At 40.3% G+C, this 18821-nt stretch overlaps 1 protein-coding gene and 1 pseudogene across 1 annotated transcript in view; one reads left to right on the forward strand and one right to left on the reverse strand.

The window, feature by feature from the left end:
• The window catches only part of LOC100740528 (zwei Ig domain protein zig-8-like), a 44899-nt gene extending 26718 nt beyond the window's left edge, over window positions 1-18181 (reverse strand). Inside the window, exon 1 of the mRNA XM_003487278.4 lies at window positions 17343-18181. The gene's annotated coding sequence lies outside the window, so the exon portion shown is untranslated. The remainder of the gene's footprint in view (window positions 1-17342) is intronic.
• LOC112212305 lies at window positions 5783-5956 on the forward strand (annotated as a pseudogene).
• Window positions 18182-18821: the final 640 nt, after the last annotated feature.

The following is an 18821-nucleotide window of genomic DNA, read 5'->3' on the forward strand; positions in this document are numbered from 1 at the left end:
TTTTCCGACTGTAAACGTTGCGATCTAACGAAGTTCGATTGCCATTCCGTCCAACTTAACCAACCATGAGCATTCTACTCTTCGAAATTCTCGATAATTCAATGATTCGCCGGAGTTCAATACCTCACGGTTCTGTTCTCCATCAGGAATAAATCATGTTCCCGGCTGACTTTATCGCCTTGGCAAAGGCTGGCCGCCTAGTTAATCGACCGGTCAACACGGAACTAGAATGGAGATGCTGCGACAGAACGCGTCCTGACGTCTGGATAGGAGGACACCATGAATGTACAACCACCGATGAAAGGGCTAACGTGTTTTATTGCTCGGCTGATACGCGAAAATGGGGAACCGAACTACCGGTGATTGCAAACCCGCACAATAGGCCACTCCTATGTGGTTATTAATCACCGTTTCCTCGGCAATACTACGTACCGATTCGGCCTGTGAGACAGTCGTGCGTATCGTAGGCTAGTAATGAATTTCGTAGTACTCGTCTTCTTTTAGAACGTTTTTCAAATAACAGACAAGATTTCTCGGATCTAAATAGGAGCGAAAAGAAAAATGGTTCAAAAGATAAGTTCAAACTTTGAGAACATCGATTTCGACGAAGCATCATCCATTATAGACACGAAATATGTATATAGGTATATATGTATGTACGTCTAGAAGGTCGATGCCGCGCGATGTATGTACAGTACACCTGTTTAACGTGGTAGTTGCCGCGCGGACACACCATCCCACGGGAACTGTGCAACTTAAATCCTATGTTTCTTACTAGCTTCATCAACTTTGTTACCGTTAAATAACCTAATCCGTTGAATATTTACAGACAAATAAATAAGTAATTAAGGAACGGCTAACTATGAAATTTTTTATATATCTTTTACTTTTTCAGTTTAGTTTTATATGTCTTTTAGAACTTGTCGAGTTCCGTTAAAAGTTTGTCTTATCGTAAATATGCCTGCCAATTACGGTGTAGGTAATAGGAGCGTAGAAAAAATTCTTATCGTAATTAAATGTCAATGATCGCTTTTCGAATCGATATGCGGCGATTCCACTTTTCCCGAAAGCTTCAATCATGTTCTTTATTTTCAATTAGCGAGAACGACAGCAGAGAAGATTTCAATTGCAGCGGATTGATCCCCTTTACCCTCGAATCAAAACGTTTCGAGAATCCAAGTTAAATATAATGCCAACGTGATTAATGGATCGTACGTGTCCCGTCGAAAATTGGTCTTCGATTAATCGAGCTATGAAATTACTTTGTACCTGTATCGACGTATTCTATAAAAAGCACTGATAGAAAAACAGCTCTTTTTTTTTCAAAAATGTCGTGATATTTGCAACACCATCGTCTCATAAGATCCAAACGCTTCGGACAAATTACATTTATCCCTTGTCTATTATCAATCCTGACGGTCGCTTTGGATTCTATTCGAATCTTCGAACTTTATCCATTCCTTCCTTTTTCCCCCGTTTTTTTCTTTTTTTTTTTTTTTTTTTTAGCGTCCCGTCGAAAATTGGTCTTCGATTAATCGAGCTATGAAATTACTTTGTACCTGTATCGACGTATTCTATAAAAAGCACTGATAGAAAAACAGCTCTTTTTTTTTCAAAAATGTCGTGATATTTGCAACACCATCGTCTCATAAGATCCAAACGCTTCGGACAAATTACATTTATCCCTTGTCTATTATCAATCCTGACGGTCGCTTTGGATTCTATTCGAATCTTCGAACTTTATCCATTCCTTCCTTTTTCCCCCCCTTTTTTTTTTTTTTTTTTTTTTTTTTTTTTAGCCAAGCCATTTCATCGAACTATCGAAAAAACGGTCTGCCAGCATTCACAATTTCAAGACGGATCATCTCGCTGAACCCGAAGTGAAACGAGTGGAAATCGGAATTCTTATTATCATTCGTTTCTCTTCGGTTCTATCTCTTTCCTTCAAATACGATAAAGAATCCTGCCGATTTTGGTGGTGTTACCCGACGGTTATAAATTTGAATACGGTCGATCGAAAGAACATTCCCCGGGCGATTGAACTTGTTGGCATTTTAATCAATTAAGCGTCAAATAATCGTAAACAACCAAACAGTCGGTAAATCGAATATTCCAATAACATACTATTACCTTCAACAAAGCAAATATAAATATGCATGGCGTTTCAGTAAAATTTTATACAATCACAAAGAAGCAACGTAACTTCACGTCGAATTGTTATAATTGAAGGAAGATACCGAAGAGATTTTCAACGAGGACTAATAAATTATCGTTCGCTAAGTGTACATGAAGTAACATTAATTACGAAATTCGTTCGTGTATTTTCCAATATTCCGATATAATACATGCTACGTGGATACATAATTAATGATACCTGTCCCAAGCTTCATTCCAGGTCAATACTCCTTTCCGCCAGTGTGAAATCAGTTGAAAGAATATGAAAATCAGTGGCGCGCGTTGCATCAAAGTAAGAGGAATAAATATTCACTGGAAATTACCTTTTCCGCACAAATACCGCTCAATGGCAAAGTATACGTACACGATCTTTTATGGAAAAATCATAATTGCTTCGCGGAAATCTTTCGTTTCTCTGTTAACATGCTTTCTCCAGTGTATTCGAAACCAGGCAGATATCAAAGAAATTCCCGACAGAAAATGTGGCTGGCAGAGAAACATCGAGAATATGCGAGGAATAAACGAGAAGGGTAGAGAAATTTCTAGTCTGCATGGAAAATTACGTCACGATAATATGGCGGTACTTTGGCATATGATAGCTACGAAGGAATAGCGTCGAAACAATACGTATTATCAGCGGAATTCCTTTAAGGTGTTCCGATGTTATCGAGACTGCAAAGAAGCATAGAATCTTCGCTGCGGAGGATCGAGAAAGCCTTTTGAATTACACTGTGCAAGACAGGTAATTTACTGGAAGTCTAATAACTGGGCTTGTACACTTACATTGACCAGGCCACGTTAATTTGAAGAAAAGCTGTGTCAAATTAATCGTACGAGACAACGCAAGGACCGTTCTTACAGTAAGGCAAATATCTAATATTCTAACATGCAGATGCGACCGAGTAGGAACGCGCGAACGAAAATAATTTTGGGAAGTATATCACTAGTGATGCTCTTAAATCGTTAGAATAAAGAAAAAAACGATGGAAATAGATATTTAGAGATTCAATTTTTTTCTATCTGCTACGCAGTCAGCAAACGAACGTTTAGGTTGATCTTCTTCGATGCATCGAATTTTTCAATATACGCGCACGTACATGACGCATGTGACGTGCATGAATACACAGAAATTCGAATTGCATTTGCCAGAACAAGAAACAAAGAATGTCACGTATCAAGAACTCGAATTGAAACCAATCGATTGGCAGAGATACGAATCCTGGATCTTCTAACCGTTATCTGGAAACCTAGCCATTTGTCACGGTATAAGCCATGGGATGGAAGCAGGATTCTGAACTACATACCATGTCTCGTAAGATCTCGGTGTGCAGGTGAAATCAAACCGAACGAGATTACTCGGGATGGTGCTCTGGGTCCTTTCGCGTTAATCCTTCGGTGATTCACCGAATTGGACTAATAGCTATGCCATTATGACAGAGTTCTCAAACGCTCTTCAATTAAATCTCGTCACCATAATTCATCAAACCATTATAATTGGTATGCAGTATACTCTTAGCGCGTATCGTTCATTAACAGCCTTCAGAAAACAGTTTCATTTTTTAACGAGACTGCGTATCAGAATTTCCTGTCGGTTCTGAAAAACGAAAAAATGACTACTAGTTTGTAAAAATGCGAAAAGAAACGTGATTAACAAATCGATTGAGTTGCATAATAAAATTCGGTATCTCCCGATTAATTCGAAATTCGTAACAATTTCGAAACGCGACTCTGGCTACAAATTAATAGCACTTGTATAAATCAGGATTGGTCTCTCGATGATTAGATAATTGGTCACACCACTTGCTTCCTAACCACTGTATTAAATTGTACAAACCGATAATCACGCTTCTTGCTCTTCACACGAACGCAAATTATTCTATCGTATTTGTTATATTACGAACAATGGAACTTTAAATAGAAATGATTAATTGATCATAAAGCAGATTAATTACTCGGCGATACATACTACCGTATTTTAATTATCAATTCACTACAGCAAATCATTTTGCACGCATACTAAAAAAAGCTTCTAATCTAAATTTCATTCGTAAGATTGATAGATTCAAGCAACAAATGATTTGCACTATTCTTAACAACGTTATAACTCCATCTAACACCTTGTCGATTACATCCCATCCTTCCTTAAGGAAGTCCTTCTTCACACGCATAATACGCAGTCGTGCAACGCGTGATCAAGTTTTCACACTGACATGTCACAGTGACATTATGCATTCTCAAATCTCTACGTGCATTTCGAGAATCGTTCTTCACTCGATAACTGGTACTTTAACATTAACATTCGCCCAGTCTTCGATCACATATCGTTCGAATCATTCGTCTTAGCTCACATACGCGTACAAATAGATTCACGGTCATTGTTTACATGAATTTTTTACGTAATTGTTGCTCCTTTGATGTAGAACTACTTGTTACGACCGTTCGCGGAGAGACGCGATCGCGAGGAAAACGCATCAGCAAGAGGCGTAAATTCTCGCTACGATTCTGATAATCGACACCGCGAATTAGTCGATCCCCTGTTTCGATTAGGATAATAGAGGTAGTTCAAATGATTTTAACACTGAATTAAATGGATTAATATAAACTTGTATATTTAACAATATTTAATATAATTATGAACACGTAACAAATGATGTAACGATGAATACAATTAGTTTGTTACAGTAATTCGACCCGACTTTATGATATTTCTCGATGTATTCGTTAGACTAAGCGACCTGGATTTTATTCGTCTAAACCTCACGATGCATTCCGTTTGAATCCTCAAATAATACTAATTTCCCTTTCGACATTTTCTTTGTCTCCACCACGCATGGGTCACGCCGCCGTTCGCGCCTATAGTCACGTATGCCACCTTCTTTGTGTAGATACAATAACGGACCGAAGGTGAATCGACGTTTTTAGAACTCGCTGCTTGATGACAACTATGCGCTTGTCGCTACATTGTATATATTTCGCCGATACTATAAGACGATCTGTCTGCAACACTGTAGTACCACGAGCGACGGTTAGGGACACGGTCTATAGTAAGCCTCGTAGCGTAACATTACTATAGCGGCACTCGACAGCAAAACTACCACCGGGCGACGGCAGAGCAGTGGTTAGCGCACTGTCCTGTTTCTGTGACCAGATTTCCAGGACAGAGATAGGAAGAAAAAAACAATATCGTATATAAGCACCGCTCTACAGTGACTTAAATTTAATTTAAAAATAGTAAGCTAAAAATTGTAATTTTGACACACAAAACATTGTATGACTATGTCGTACCGTCACGTATCGGTACTTTTGCCTAAACCACCCCACAACCGAAATTGTTCATTGTTTATTGTGATCAACATACAAATGTAATCTCATCTACTAGACAATGAACGTTATAAAAAAAGCAATGGTTAGCGCCGTTGGTTACAAACGTTCAGTATCCCAATTCAAATCCCTGGCACCCATAATCCGATTTTTCTTCGGAGGGGCCTATCCGTATCTTCTTGCCGCAATCAAAGATCAGGAGAGGGTATTTTGTACTTGGTATGTTTTTTTTTTTTAACTTGGCTTTGATTGAATTAGAGACTGAATTATAGAGAGATTGAATTATTACCCTGAACGGTGGATCACTTTACTCGTGGGTCGATGAAGAACGCAGCTAATTGCGCGTCAACGTGTAAACTGCAGGACACATGAACATCGACATTTCGAACGCACATTGCTATTTCGAACGCACATTACGGTCCACGGATACAATTCCTGGACCACGCCTGGCTGAGTGTTGCTCACGGTTCAAATCCCGGCATCCGTAGTCCGATTTTTCTTCCACGACGCCTAAATGAGAAGAAAGCAGCGGTACCTCACAGCGACACCCATACACCAGCAGCAGCACTATCACCCCGATCTATCCACCTCACTACCATGTGCGGAAAATCCCTTCAGAGATCTCAAGTTCGAACGAAATCTTCGGAAAAATTCCTCATCTTGTTCGATTTATTTTTGCAGTGTATGTTGTTTTTTTCATTGTTTGGTTTATTCTAGCTCGCGATAAAAGGGAACTTTAAAGAGAATTTAAAAATCGAGATTGGAAGGTTCGTTCGGTAAACTCGTGGACTATCTTTTAAGCTTCTGGGGTTTGTGAATATCTTCCAGTAAATCCGTATCAAACATTTATTTTCTTTTCCCTTTTTTCTTCTTTTGGTATAGTCTTATACTATGTTAAACGTTGGGAATCGTATATAATAATCAAAGTACCAACCCGTTGAAAGTTAATATCGTTCTGTTCACGGCTGGCTAAGCTATGCGAAATGAAAGAAAGGGCAATAATAGAAGGTTCAGGCATTTCTTCCGTGAACGCGCGTGCATTCGCTGAATCGCTTCGCCGGGAATTAAAACGACGCATTCTTTCAGAACTTTCATTCTACCGTTAAACCCGTTATTCTCTGTACTGAATTACTTTAACGAACGATCATTCATCTCCGTTACGCGCAATCCAAAATCGAAACGTAGCATTTCTCTTCACAGCCGACTAAAATTTAATCATTGGATTTTATCGCAATCTTTCAAGCCCTTGTTGGCTCTTGAACGTCATCCGGCGAAGTGTACCGAATCGAATCACGTTCAGACTACGTTCCAAGTACCGTGAAAGGAGTGCAGCCTGCGAATTCTGTGCTGCGCTCTCTCCAACTTCTCGTGACACGTCTAGGTACATCGAATCCGAATTCTCATTTAATGGCTGTTTGTTTGATAGCATCGGCTGTGGGATCGCGCCGGTTCCATTCAGTTTTAATTGCAGCCGTTCCGGCACTTCGGTTTTGATTCCAAACCATCCTATGTCAAAGGTTACCCTTGCGTTACTTTGTTATAACCATCGAATAATTTATATCGGTCGATGCGTTCAGTGGAACGATCGTTGACCGCGCTGCAACTTCATCAACGTTTTTACCATACATTTTCCAAGCGTAGGCTTGCGTTTCTCTATTAATCAAAGCGCAACGTGCGCCAACGAAGTCTAGATTGAACTCAAACTTTTGCCAGGCAATCTCGGCGTACTCGGTAAATCAAAAGAATCGACACGCTCATGCGGACTTCAACCGCTGATGTATTCGTCTATCGCGAGGATTGCTTTACAGGCCACTGGAAAAAGTAACGATAAACTGAACGGATAAATTGAAATTAGTTGCCATTATCGATCCAACTTTCTGACACTGTTCTTAGGATAATAAGTTACGTTGATTTTGACCCGAGGCTAATTAAACGGAAAATCCAAGTCTCTTGAATTCGAGGAAGACGCTTCTGTGCCGTCGTGGTGTTACTACCCATCCAGTTCGTTAGTTCTCACGATGCTCGTTTGATCTTAGGCAGCGAGCCATTTTCCTTGGGCATATAACTATCGCTCAAACTATCGAGTTACCAGCTTTAAAGGATCAGACGAAAGGAAAAGGGAATAGAATATGAAGCGTACTTCGAACCGTACATTTTTCTCTCAGTCTTATGTATTCCGTTTGTGAATCAAGGAAAATTCGGCAAAATAGTTGCTCCTATACTTTTAAACGTATCGTCGGTTTTCTCGGTTTATCCCGTTGAAGATGTATACACGTGTGGCGGTTGAAAATAATTATTTAATGAAAGGAGTTCGTGCTTTCACCACTTATACATCAGCTTCATCCATCTCGAAACGAGCAAGTAACGCGGCGTTCTCGAAATATTCGGCGAAGACAATGCAACTTGCTCCTCTATCATATCGAACAAACTTCCTTATTCGTATCCGGCCCGGTTTGTCAGACAGAAGTTCGCCAAATATTATACACATTCTATTAAACCTGCACCACTTCTGATAACATATATACCGTATTTATTTCGTGACTAGACTTTAAAACAAGTAAACCCACATTACGTATCGTTTCGTTGTTTCCATAAAAGCTTTTCTTTTACGAAACTTCTCTTCTAACGTATTTGTTTCGCTTGCTGCAACGACAAATTCCTACAACGTTCTTAAAAGTCCGATAAAACCAATTCCCGATACTAACGCAGACAGTCGTGAAGTGAAAATGAGAGTAGAATTCTGTTCCTGTAATATGCTATTAAACGCACACCATGTTCGGCATCGTAAAACGGGGACGATAAAAAGGGAAAAGGGACACGAAATTAGCCGGCACATCTGTCGACGAAATCGCAAAAGTCAGGCTCCCTTCACGACGACGTGGTTCAGCCAAAATATCCAGCAATCGGCATATAATCTGTTTAAGTTTGCTCATTTGACACGCGTGACTAACCGCGGTTCGATATGGGTCGTGTTTCACTGTCTCATGGGGCCTACAACAGGGAACATCCCTTATAAGCACGACAGATGCGTCAACGGATCATCCCCTACGTATATCCGATCTCATCTTGCATGTTTTATTCGACCGGGCTGTTCGCAAACGATTCCTCCCTCCTCGAGGTCGTAATTCCGCATAATCTGATCCTATACACGTTGCTCTAGACCGTCTTGGATTAATTCCATAGATTACATCGTTCGTCAAATTACGTCGCAAATCCGTGCAAAAGAATATTACATATCGCGCGTTGGATTACGACCGTGGATTAACGACTTACGTTAACCTCAAACTGGAGCAGGGGCTATTCACCCGGATTTAGCCGGTTATATTTATATTTAACCGCGAAAGGCTATGGTGTTTCAAAGGGAACCCATAGAAGCGCGCTGACTCATCGAATATTTCAAACCTCTGCGATATAACGACTCGTTCCTGCCTAACCTTCGTGAAACATGGTAATTTCTATTCTTTTATTTGTTCCGACCAAGCGTAAGTCGGCCAAAGCCTATCGGTTTACGAGCCTGTGTTCGCGTTTAACCGGTTCAGCTCACAAATTTTCATTAATTTCATCATCCTGCACGTTTCACTAATCATGGCACGTTGATCACCATTCCCGTTGCCAATTAACCTCGTGCTTCGACCAACGAAAGGCGAACGCCAACAGAAATTACTTTTAACGATTCAAGAAAAAAGAAATCGTTTATCTTCGCGCATTATCTTCGTACTGTCATTAATTAAAAACAAGACCAACCAAGTCCATAAGATACCTGCGACATAGAGCAAGTACTTTACCAGCTTTTTCACTGGCACCGTTGTTTGTTTCCAGAAGAAATTGCAAGATGAAAGGTGTGAAAGGTGTGCGCGACTGCTTTAGATTATTCGTTGCAAGAGCAAAAATCTGGATTTCTTTCGTGCGTCAAGTGCAATTTCCGCGGTCGTTAATGTAATGCAGACGAGCTCAGAGATTTGAAATATTTAAGAAAGCGAAACGCTATGATGCACATAATATAAATAAATTACCAAGAAACGTGCCTTTCATCGACTTTTCAATTTAATTCATAACACTGCGACAACTCATTCGATCAACGATTCTGTCTGTCAACATTCTACGAAGTTGGAAAAAGATTCGTTCAGAGTTCCACCATCGGCGCAGTTATTGTACACTTTTGAAAGTTTATTCGGTTTGGTTCGACGTTTGCCTTTGCCTATCGATCCTGTCACGTTATTCACGTTTCAAAAAAGGAGATATTCTTACGAGTCCAACTTTCGTATCGATCTTCCAACGTGGTTACCTGTCATGAACGATCTAAACCCAGAAACCAGACATATACGTCTCGATGACAGAGCAAGTAATACATCGGTAGTTTGCTTCAAAAATAATCAGATTGCATTCTTTATGACTTAGATTGGTAACCCAGACGTAATATAGACGAGTTACAACGACCTATGAATCTTATTAACAACGAGGCCTTTCGGAAGTTCGGCCTCTTTCCGCAAACGGTATGAAAACAATTTGTTCGATCGATGAAAGGGGAAGGAACAGCAAATCGATATCGAATAAAGTCACTTTCGATGAATACCCGGATACCGGAAGACGTAGGTCTGACATATTTAGCGAGATCCGATAAGTCTTCTCGCTGGTTTCAAGACAGGATGTATATGTAGACGCAAGGTGGCACGAAGGGTTGGTTTTCCGCTGGGAACGGCAACGTCTGATCGTTTGATTACCCATGGTATACCCTCCAGCTGGTAATTACCAGTCGAACGCGATATTCGTCACGCCATCTGCTTTCTCTCAGGAGGTCACTTCGTGTTCGAGAAAAATTGCAATTTGGCCCGTTTTTTCGATCCGATAACCGTTTCATCCGACTAATAATTTTTCATGAATCAACGAAAAGTGAATGGAACGTCTATTTAAACACATTCACGAATCAATCTCTTGCGAGCAAATGTTCGAATGGTTCGAGCATCGCATTGCACTGCCGCTGCATCGATAAAAAAAAAATCCGCCCGCACATTCATCCTGATGTACGTATGTACGTACCTAAATACTTTCCAAGGTAAAATCGAGTTATTCGCATTATCAGGTGGCTGAAAAGATATACCTATCTATTTTTCGTAAATAGCACGAACCGGGCAACGAGTCACGGCAGATGCTAATTTAGTTTGCATAGATCGAACAGAATTCGATGTAGCGGGGTAAAAATCCAACTAGCATACGGAGTATACGGGGCTAGAAGTTTGGCAGACAATTTTCCGACAAATTTAGATAATAACTTTTACACGTAAAATTACAGTAATACGTTTTCCCAGTAGGCCAGGAAGTTGACATACGTGTACAAAAGCTGGTCTCTTCTTGCTTTTCTCATTCCTCGGGATCCTCGTAATGGTCATCGTATATCACGAGGTCAACCTTACGGATACTACTCTATCCCCTATCTCTTTCCTTTTATCCTTTCACTTTCGTTTACGTTCACCTACTCGCGATATCACCTGGTGAGTAGATTCTATCTCGAATGAGGAACAACCCTTCGCATTTTCTTCTTACGGTTTCGTGAAAAAACCAGCCAACGTGAAATCACGACGACACCTGATACAACGATATCGAATTATAAAGGGAATCGTATCTCGATAAAGAAAAATATAAAAATCGTTCGCCTGTAGAAAGTTAAATTCAGAAAATAAAATATCGGTAGCAACAGTACAAGTTCGAGGGAGACTTTAAATTTCTTTGACAATGAATTGGGAAGAGATGAATAAGTTGGAAAGGAACTTCGAGATTCGTTCAGATATCGGCTTGAAAACAAGGAAATAAAAGAGGTTCTGCAATGCGGGTTAAGATCGCCGCTTTGTTTAAAAGGAGAATCGCATCGATGTATCGAGAAAAGTGGTAGCCGTCGGCGTGAATATCGTTCCCTCGATATTCATCGCGTCGAACTTGACTTCATAGCGACGTATTGTAGTGACTTTTTTGTTTCGAAATTCTTTCTTCCGTGTGTTCTATATTCGTCCCTTCTTGGGTAAGTCTCGCAGAATGAATTGGCGAAAAGTGGTTCTCCCTCTGTGGGAGGGAAGTGGGAAATTTGGTTCTCCCTCTGATGTAATTATACCCGGATCGAAGTTGGAAATAAATTTGCCCGTGACGTCAATGCCAGAAAATCTTTTGTATTCCATTGATGAAAATAAAGCTGAGAACAAAGGTGCTCGTTAAGAGTAACAATTTTTTTATTCGCAGAAAGGTTGAACAATCAAGCTATAAAGGATTCAATTTCAAACCAACGTCACAGAAGAGAGTTACCGCTAGTTTACAGTCGTTTTAACGAGCAGTTTCGTTTTCGCGTCGTGTCATAAAATTATTATCAACGTCGGACATTGCGAACAAAGATAATCTATCGTAATTAAGAGGTGGCCACTTTCTAGGACTTGTCACTGTGATTTCGTTAGTCGTTATTAACGTTGCTGCCAATTCCAACTGTCCAGACACAATAAATTCTTGGCCATTTAATCTTCGCTTATACTTGATTCGCGTGCAAATTCTCGCTTACATGTAGATCTTTGTTTTCCAACGTGCAATTTGGTTGCGATAATAACGATATTCTTGAGGCAATTTTTACAGCTTTTATCGTCCGTAATCCCATTAAAATAACAACGAATGAACTACGAAATGTTACGATCTCTGCATATTCCTATTCGTTCAAGCATTTTATTTCTTTTTTTTTTAATCACCCAGCTTTATCGAAGCAAAGCAAGTCGTGCGAGACCAATATGCGCAATGTTTTTTAAAGCCGCGAAATGCTTTCTACTCCAGATGGAATTACCATTTCCTTTTCCCTTTGTATATCTGCTTCTGTAAATATTTATTATGTACATTTATGCACTGTTAAATTTAGATTACGATTGTTTTTCAACACTGTAGATGCACACAACAAAGGCACAGGTTTGTCGACGTAAAAAGTCGAATAGAAGAGATTTCGAGTGCCCGGTATACTACGTGCAGAAACTCGTGCGCAAAGCGCCACTTAACAAGTAAGATTACTGCTAATACAAAGGATAAAGGTGACGTTTATGAACGAGTAAATTCGCCCATACAATAAACTAATAAACCACGTGAAGAGAATGACGGAAATAGACGTAATAGCGGCGGTCGTGTCACCTAACGACACTGCTCTTGTCTTTGAATAATGAAGCGTCTTTGGCTCGCGAGCCAAGAACACGCAGCCCAATTGCACCCGTAGAGTCTAGGTAAGTATATCGCGAGCGATAAGTATCAAGAATACGTTATTTGTAGCCGATTCATTGGATCAAGCGCTTTGAACATAGAACGTTCGAATGTCTCTCGTTCTACCGCTATCGCTTTTTATCTTTTCTCAAAGTTAAAGTTCCTCTTTGCATAATATCATCTACCACCTCTATTTTTTTACCATTTTTCATCGCTTTATTTCAAATTGTTACACCGTTGTTATTTACATCTTTGTTTCGTCGAGTCGTATATCTTACTTGCATCGTGGTTTTCTGCGTCACTTTCATTTATTACAATCGTTGTACGACCTTTATTACCGTTACACCTTTTGTTCCGCCCAAGACCGTAGGTAACAACGATCCGTAGTTCGTTAGCTGGACTCGAACTTTCCCCTAATTATCAAAGAGCACTCGAGAAGAAACACCGAGCGGAGGAGTCGGTACCGCGACAGATGCAATTATAGTTAGTTACGGGAACTAATCTACTGCAGCTGCTTGTACTTCGTCATCGAGACTTTATAATGTAATTTAGGTATGCTTGTCAAATCTATGGTTGATTTGTTCCGGGAAACGGGGTGGGCCGAATTAAAGAAAGTTGCTAGGGATAAAGCGGATGTAGAATAATTACTCGACCACTTCCTAGATTAACCGCGATGTAGAACAAAGAATTTTTTCCTATGAAATTTATGATGCGTCCAGTAGTCAGAAGCTTATCTAAACCGACAGGAAGTAATTTATTCGGCGAATGGAGCGACGTATTATATCGTTAAATGCAACATATTGCTGTACGATGCACTAATTACCTTTCAACATAGTTATATCGTGACACGGTTAACGATGCGTTTATAATAAATGAGTTAATGCGAAAGTAGCGCACAACGTAATAGTTCACGCGAAATCAATGCGCGCAGAGTAACGGTTTAATAAATTAACGTCGACGAGCCACTTGCGATTTAAATTTAAGCATCGAACGTTTTACCGAATCCCTCGATGGCGCCACTTTTTATCAATATTTCTGACAATGGGCCAATAATTTTTGTATCTTTATTTCTACGCGCACACAGATCATTTAACGTAGATTAATAATGTCAGGTTTTATTAAACCGTGTACGTACGTCACCACTTGCCGTGTACGATGGCAAACATATTCTTGCGATATTGCTCGCATTTTCGATATATTATTGTAGGTTAATTGATTTAAATTTACATACATATTCAAATGCACTCGCGAAAGTGATACCGAGCAGTCTCTTCTATCTATGACCTAATTCGAAAGTTGACCTGATGTCGGTGTGGCGTGGCATGGCGCGACATTACCAAAGGGTTTAGCCGCCGCGTCTCTGTATGTTTCCATTATCAGGGATTTCTCCGGCGGCTGTATATCCGAACACTATTACTATTAATAGAGAATAATTTTTATCCGGCGCGGCGCGGCGCGGCGCCTCGATACGCCTCGCGCATGTTACAGCGGGCAAAATAAAACGCAAAGCTCGCTTGATTATTCCGGCTCATGTGTACATTCCAATCTATACGTATGTACATATTGCGCGTATCTACGTTTTCAGAAAGCCACCACGGCATCTGTGTCCAATTACACGACCAGCCGAATATCCACAAAACCGGATAAAACTCGGTGACCTATTAGGAATAACGTAATTCCATACGTCCGACAAGTTTTCTGGCAAAAAAAGGGGAAACACGACTATATCAGTGTTCAACCGTAATTTTCGTAAGGTATGTATAAAAAAGAAAAGCCATTAGAAAAATTCCTGTCAGCCGATCTCCATTAGATGGCTACGCTGGCTGCTAGTATTTTCATAGATGAAAGAAGATCCGACCGAAGGGAATCATCTATCATTATCGGCTCTCAGGTGTCAACGTCGGATGAAATCGAATTTTTTGTTACGATCGACACCTCCGGATCGCGTTCTCGTGACAAAACAGCACTCACGATCAGAACCAAAAAGAAAATGAAAAACATCGTCTTTTTATTACACCTCTTTAACAAATGGCCCTGCCGGTCGAGTCATTCACGACGAAAACATTTTTCTAATGGAAACTTTAACCTTCTTATCGACGAAGTCTTTCGGACTTCTTCCTTCTTCCTTCTTTTTGTGGAAATCCCGATGAAACCACAGATAAATGAAATGGCAATTAACAACGTGACCAAATGCATAGGACGATCGGCTTGCTGAATGAAGCAGCAGCCTACGTGATTCTCTTCTCTAATAGCAATCAAAGTAATTAATTATCCAACGTCCATCGCTTTCTCCCTCAATCACGTCGACACGAGTTCCGACATCGACATCATCGGAGATGACTAAGTATCCCTTTTCCTTCCTTTTATTCCGTCATCTCGCTTTTCACATTGCTTTCGCAAAGTTTTACGTATCATCTATTATATTAATTTCATTTGGACGTAGTTACGTTGCAAAATTTCGTACGATTATTATTCGGCCGATAATAATACAGAAGTGGCAATTATTAAACATGCCAGCAATTTCTACATTTAATTAATACGTTAATTGCATGCTAGCCACACGATATCAGTTATTGTCATTTCGTTGACAACTTCATTTAAATTGTTCGATGAATTTTTCCGAATGAAAGAGCAACGAACCAACCTTTACCAAAACGTTTCTACAGTAATAGCTACATTAATATTGCATAGCACAGGAATGCAGTAATTAACGAACAATTATTCAGAGCGATGTATGTACATTCATTAATACGATCGATCGTCGATACGTTGATTATTCAACGCTGTAAAAATCAGATATCAAAAAGGGAAATATTTTATGTCCCGTAACATAAGTCAAACGATAGAATCAATGTTAAAATATCTCTCTCAGCGTTAAAAAATTTTTACACCATGAAAGTAGTCATAGATAGGGTATTAATATTCTCGCAGAAGCGATGATCTAATAAAACGAACGACCTCATCCGACCAATATGAAATAGTTTTGAGTTTATTAATTAAATTCCACGGCAATGCACGCGCGAAGAAAATCGTATTTGCATAATTATTCGAACGACAAAAGTTCAGATAGGCAAACGATAAAAATCCTCGATGATTGATCGATTCTGAAGTGGCCGTACACCGATCGGCCTAATCCGTTCTTTAGCTATTGCACGAACCAGTACATAGCACGAAACAGTATCTCCAATGTTCGCCAACGTGGACGTAACATGTATTTCGAAGTAATCTGACCTGGCCGATCGATAAAAAGCAATTGCCAAAATTATACTTCAGGAATGAAGATGAATCGTTGTTATTCAAAATCTTCTCTATGTGGTTGTCGTTTTTCTTCGAAAATTATAATACCGGCGATGCTGCGGAATGCCGGTATCAAATGAATCTTTCTCTTAGAAACTGCCAACTCCCCTCTCCAATTACTTCAACGAAGAATTACGGCAACATTTCGTAGGAAATTGTATCGTGAGTGTTCCTCCTAACGTTTCACGGTAATTGCGGTGGCAGGGCCCGAAATTATAGTATTTATCGGCCATGGTGAAATAAAATCGACCATTACGGAAAGCACATCGCCATGTAAGCACAATACGATGTACGAAATACCGTTTCAATTTCAATTAAATCGGGCACTAAATGCACAGAATGTCACTCATTTAATCCCAGCGAGAAAGAAGACGCACGATGCCTGCTGATATCGATATCAACGTTGATGGACACTGTTGCACGATGCGAAAAATAAAAACAATTATCTCTCGACGCGTTATCAATTTTTCTGCATTTTTAACGAAATCGTTGAAGCCTCGATTTTATATTTTTGACGTAACGCAAATATTGTCCATCGCTGGAAAATTGCAAGAGCTCGCAAGCAAGTCGTTTTTCCACATTTTTCGTTTTTCGAATTTTCGTCAATTTCGTCGTTAAAGAAATTCCCTTGGATATTTATATGCGTAAATTTCCAAAAGTTCTGCTTATTCGGCGAATAGGACGAATTGCTTATTCAGCGCGAAAATTCGCGTAGAATCTCTGATAACTTGCCTTATGTTTTCTATGTAGAAACGTTATCTCCGTTTCTCTAGTTGTGCTTCAGTATCCTAGCCTGGAGCGGGGTTTCGAAATTAAATTACAAAACCAACGAGCTTAACCCATGCATCGATGCTCCGTGTGCAGTACACGTTCTACTAGGTAATATAGCAATTTCATTGTTAAACGGAAAACAAAGTTATCTAATTAGTTTCAATGTATGCCTGTATTACATAATGCATTTGCACGAGTTAGCCGCGCGTATAAGTATCCATGGTATATTCGCTTTATAACTAACGTATTACGAACCTATTACATGCGTATACCCTTGTACATAACTACTCAGCTAAGTTGTTCGTATCGCGATACGATTTCAATCTCCTTTGGATAAAATCTCTTAAATCAATTCCTGTCCTCTCGAGGAAATAGCTGTCATTTGAATTGTGTTAAAGGGTTTCCATTTCAACGATCTATCAAACTGTCGAATATACTTAACAAATTATCAACGTGTTGCGACGCTTTCATCGCCGATTCTCCTAATTCGAATATAACAAGGAACATCAAATTACAAGTATAAGTATAATAGTATTCGGTTGAATTAGAAATAGAAAAAGAGATACCTGGATTATCTTGCTCGTTGGTAACGTGTAAGATCCAAAAAGCAACAAGATGCAGTCTTACACGAGGCCGATCGAAGTTACGTACACTTTTTCGCGTCATTCACTGCAGTGGCGGTAACACGTTGCAGTACTCTTGTGGCAAGGTTTAGGCCACTTGTATCACAGCACTGTTTCGTTGGGCAGAAAAGCGCATCGGTGCCGTGTAAAACCATAAAACTTGATCCTCGACCGGAAAGATTTCGACAAAATTCCGCAACCACCTTAGTCCACTAGCACTTTCTTCCCGCGAAAGTTCACCTCGATCCGCGCATCGTGTCAAACAATTGCCAACGTTCGCTGACGGTGGCTACGCTCTTCAGAATCACGAGTTCAAGGAAAAGCAAGCTCCCGTACTTCGTAACGGATATCTGTTCCCAAAGTCCTCGACCTTTCCATCTGGATTCTCATCTTCACATAATACCTCCTAAGAAACTCGTAACTGTTACAGGAACACTTTCGAAGAAACGATAAAGAGTATCTCGCTACGTGTGAGAATACAGCGGACGACAGAGAACACCTAGCACTATCGAATCGAAACTTTTCCTTAATGTCTGTGCACTCGAAGCAAACTTTCGACTGGCTGTTTCGCGTAAGATGATGGAAAAGGACGAGCGCGGAACTGGAGATCCCGCGTTCGAGTGTACCGCGATCACGTTCAACGCTCGACGCGTCGATGAATGCGCGAAAGCGAGGAGACGCGAGCAAAGGAGAAGTCGAAAGGACAGTGCGCGGCAAATGGAGTCGAACGATCGCGATACACGAGCGGCGCGTCGTGTTGTTGGCAAGCGACTAACCCCCTGACGGCGTCCTGCACCCCCGGACACCGCGCATGCCTCCTACCTTAAAGAACTCACCCACCCCTCTTCTCAGTGCCGCCCCAAAACCACGGTGACTTCATCTTTTTTGACGAGATGCCTGTGAAACCCCTCCTCTCTATGCTCTCTTTATCCGCCCTTCTTCTCTCTCCTTTCCTCTGCCTTCGACTTCCTTTTATAATTTTTTTTTTTTACCTTTTTCTCCTTTTACCCTCTCGTTTGGACCTTTCTCTTCTTTATATTGTCCGTCCTTTTTCTGCATCCTCTTTTTTGCCTCGTTTCAACGAGGTGCCGCTATTTCTCTTCGACTAGAATTCTCGATGTTGATATCGGCGTTATTGCTTATTTCGTGCTTGATCGTTACTCGCCCTATAAAAAAGGGACCATTAGAAAACAAAATGACGGATGTCACTATCAAACTCTTGTCCTACCTTTCTGTTATTTTAGGATATAAGTGACATCGTTAAAAATTCTTCCGACAACGGAAAGTCTTGCAGCGAGAGAAAAGTCGCAGTAAAAGTCGAAGTTTAAGACGATAGAAATGGCTAGCAATCGTAAGCGCTGTCCTGGTAACGTTCGGTGTACACGAAATTGCTTCAACAGGTACAAATGATGGCAACGTTAT

Source organism: Bombus impatiens, unplaced genomic scaffold, assembly GCF_000188095.3.
Source record: "Bombus impatiens unplaced genomic scaffold, BIMP_2.2 scf_0146, whole genome shotgun sequence".
Taxonomy (NCBI): domain Eukaryota; kingdom Metazoa; phylum Arthropoda; class Insecta; order Hymenoptera; family Apidae; genus Bombus; species Bombus impatiens.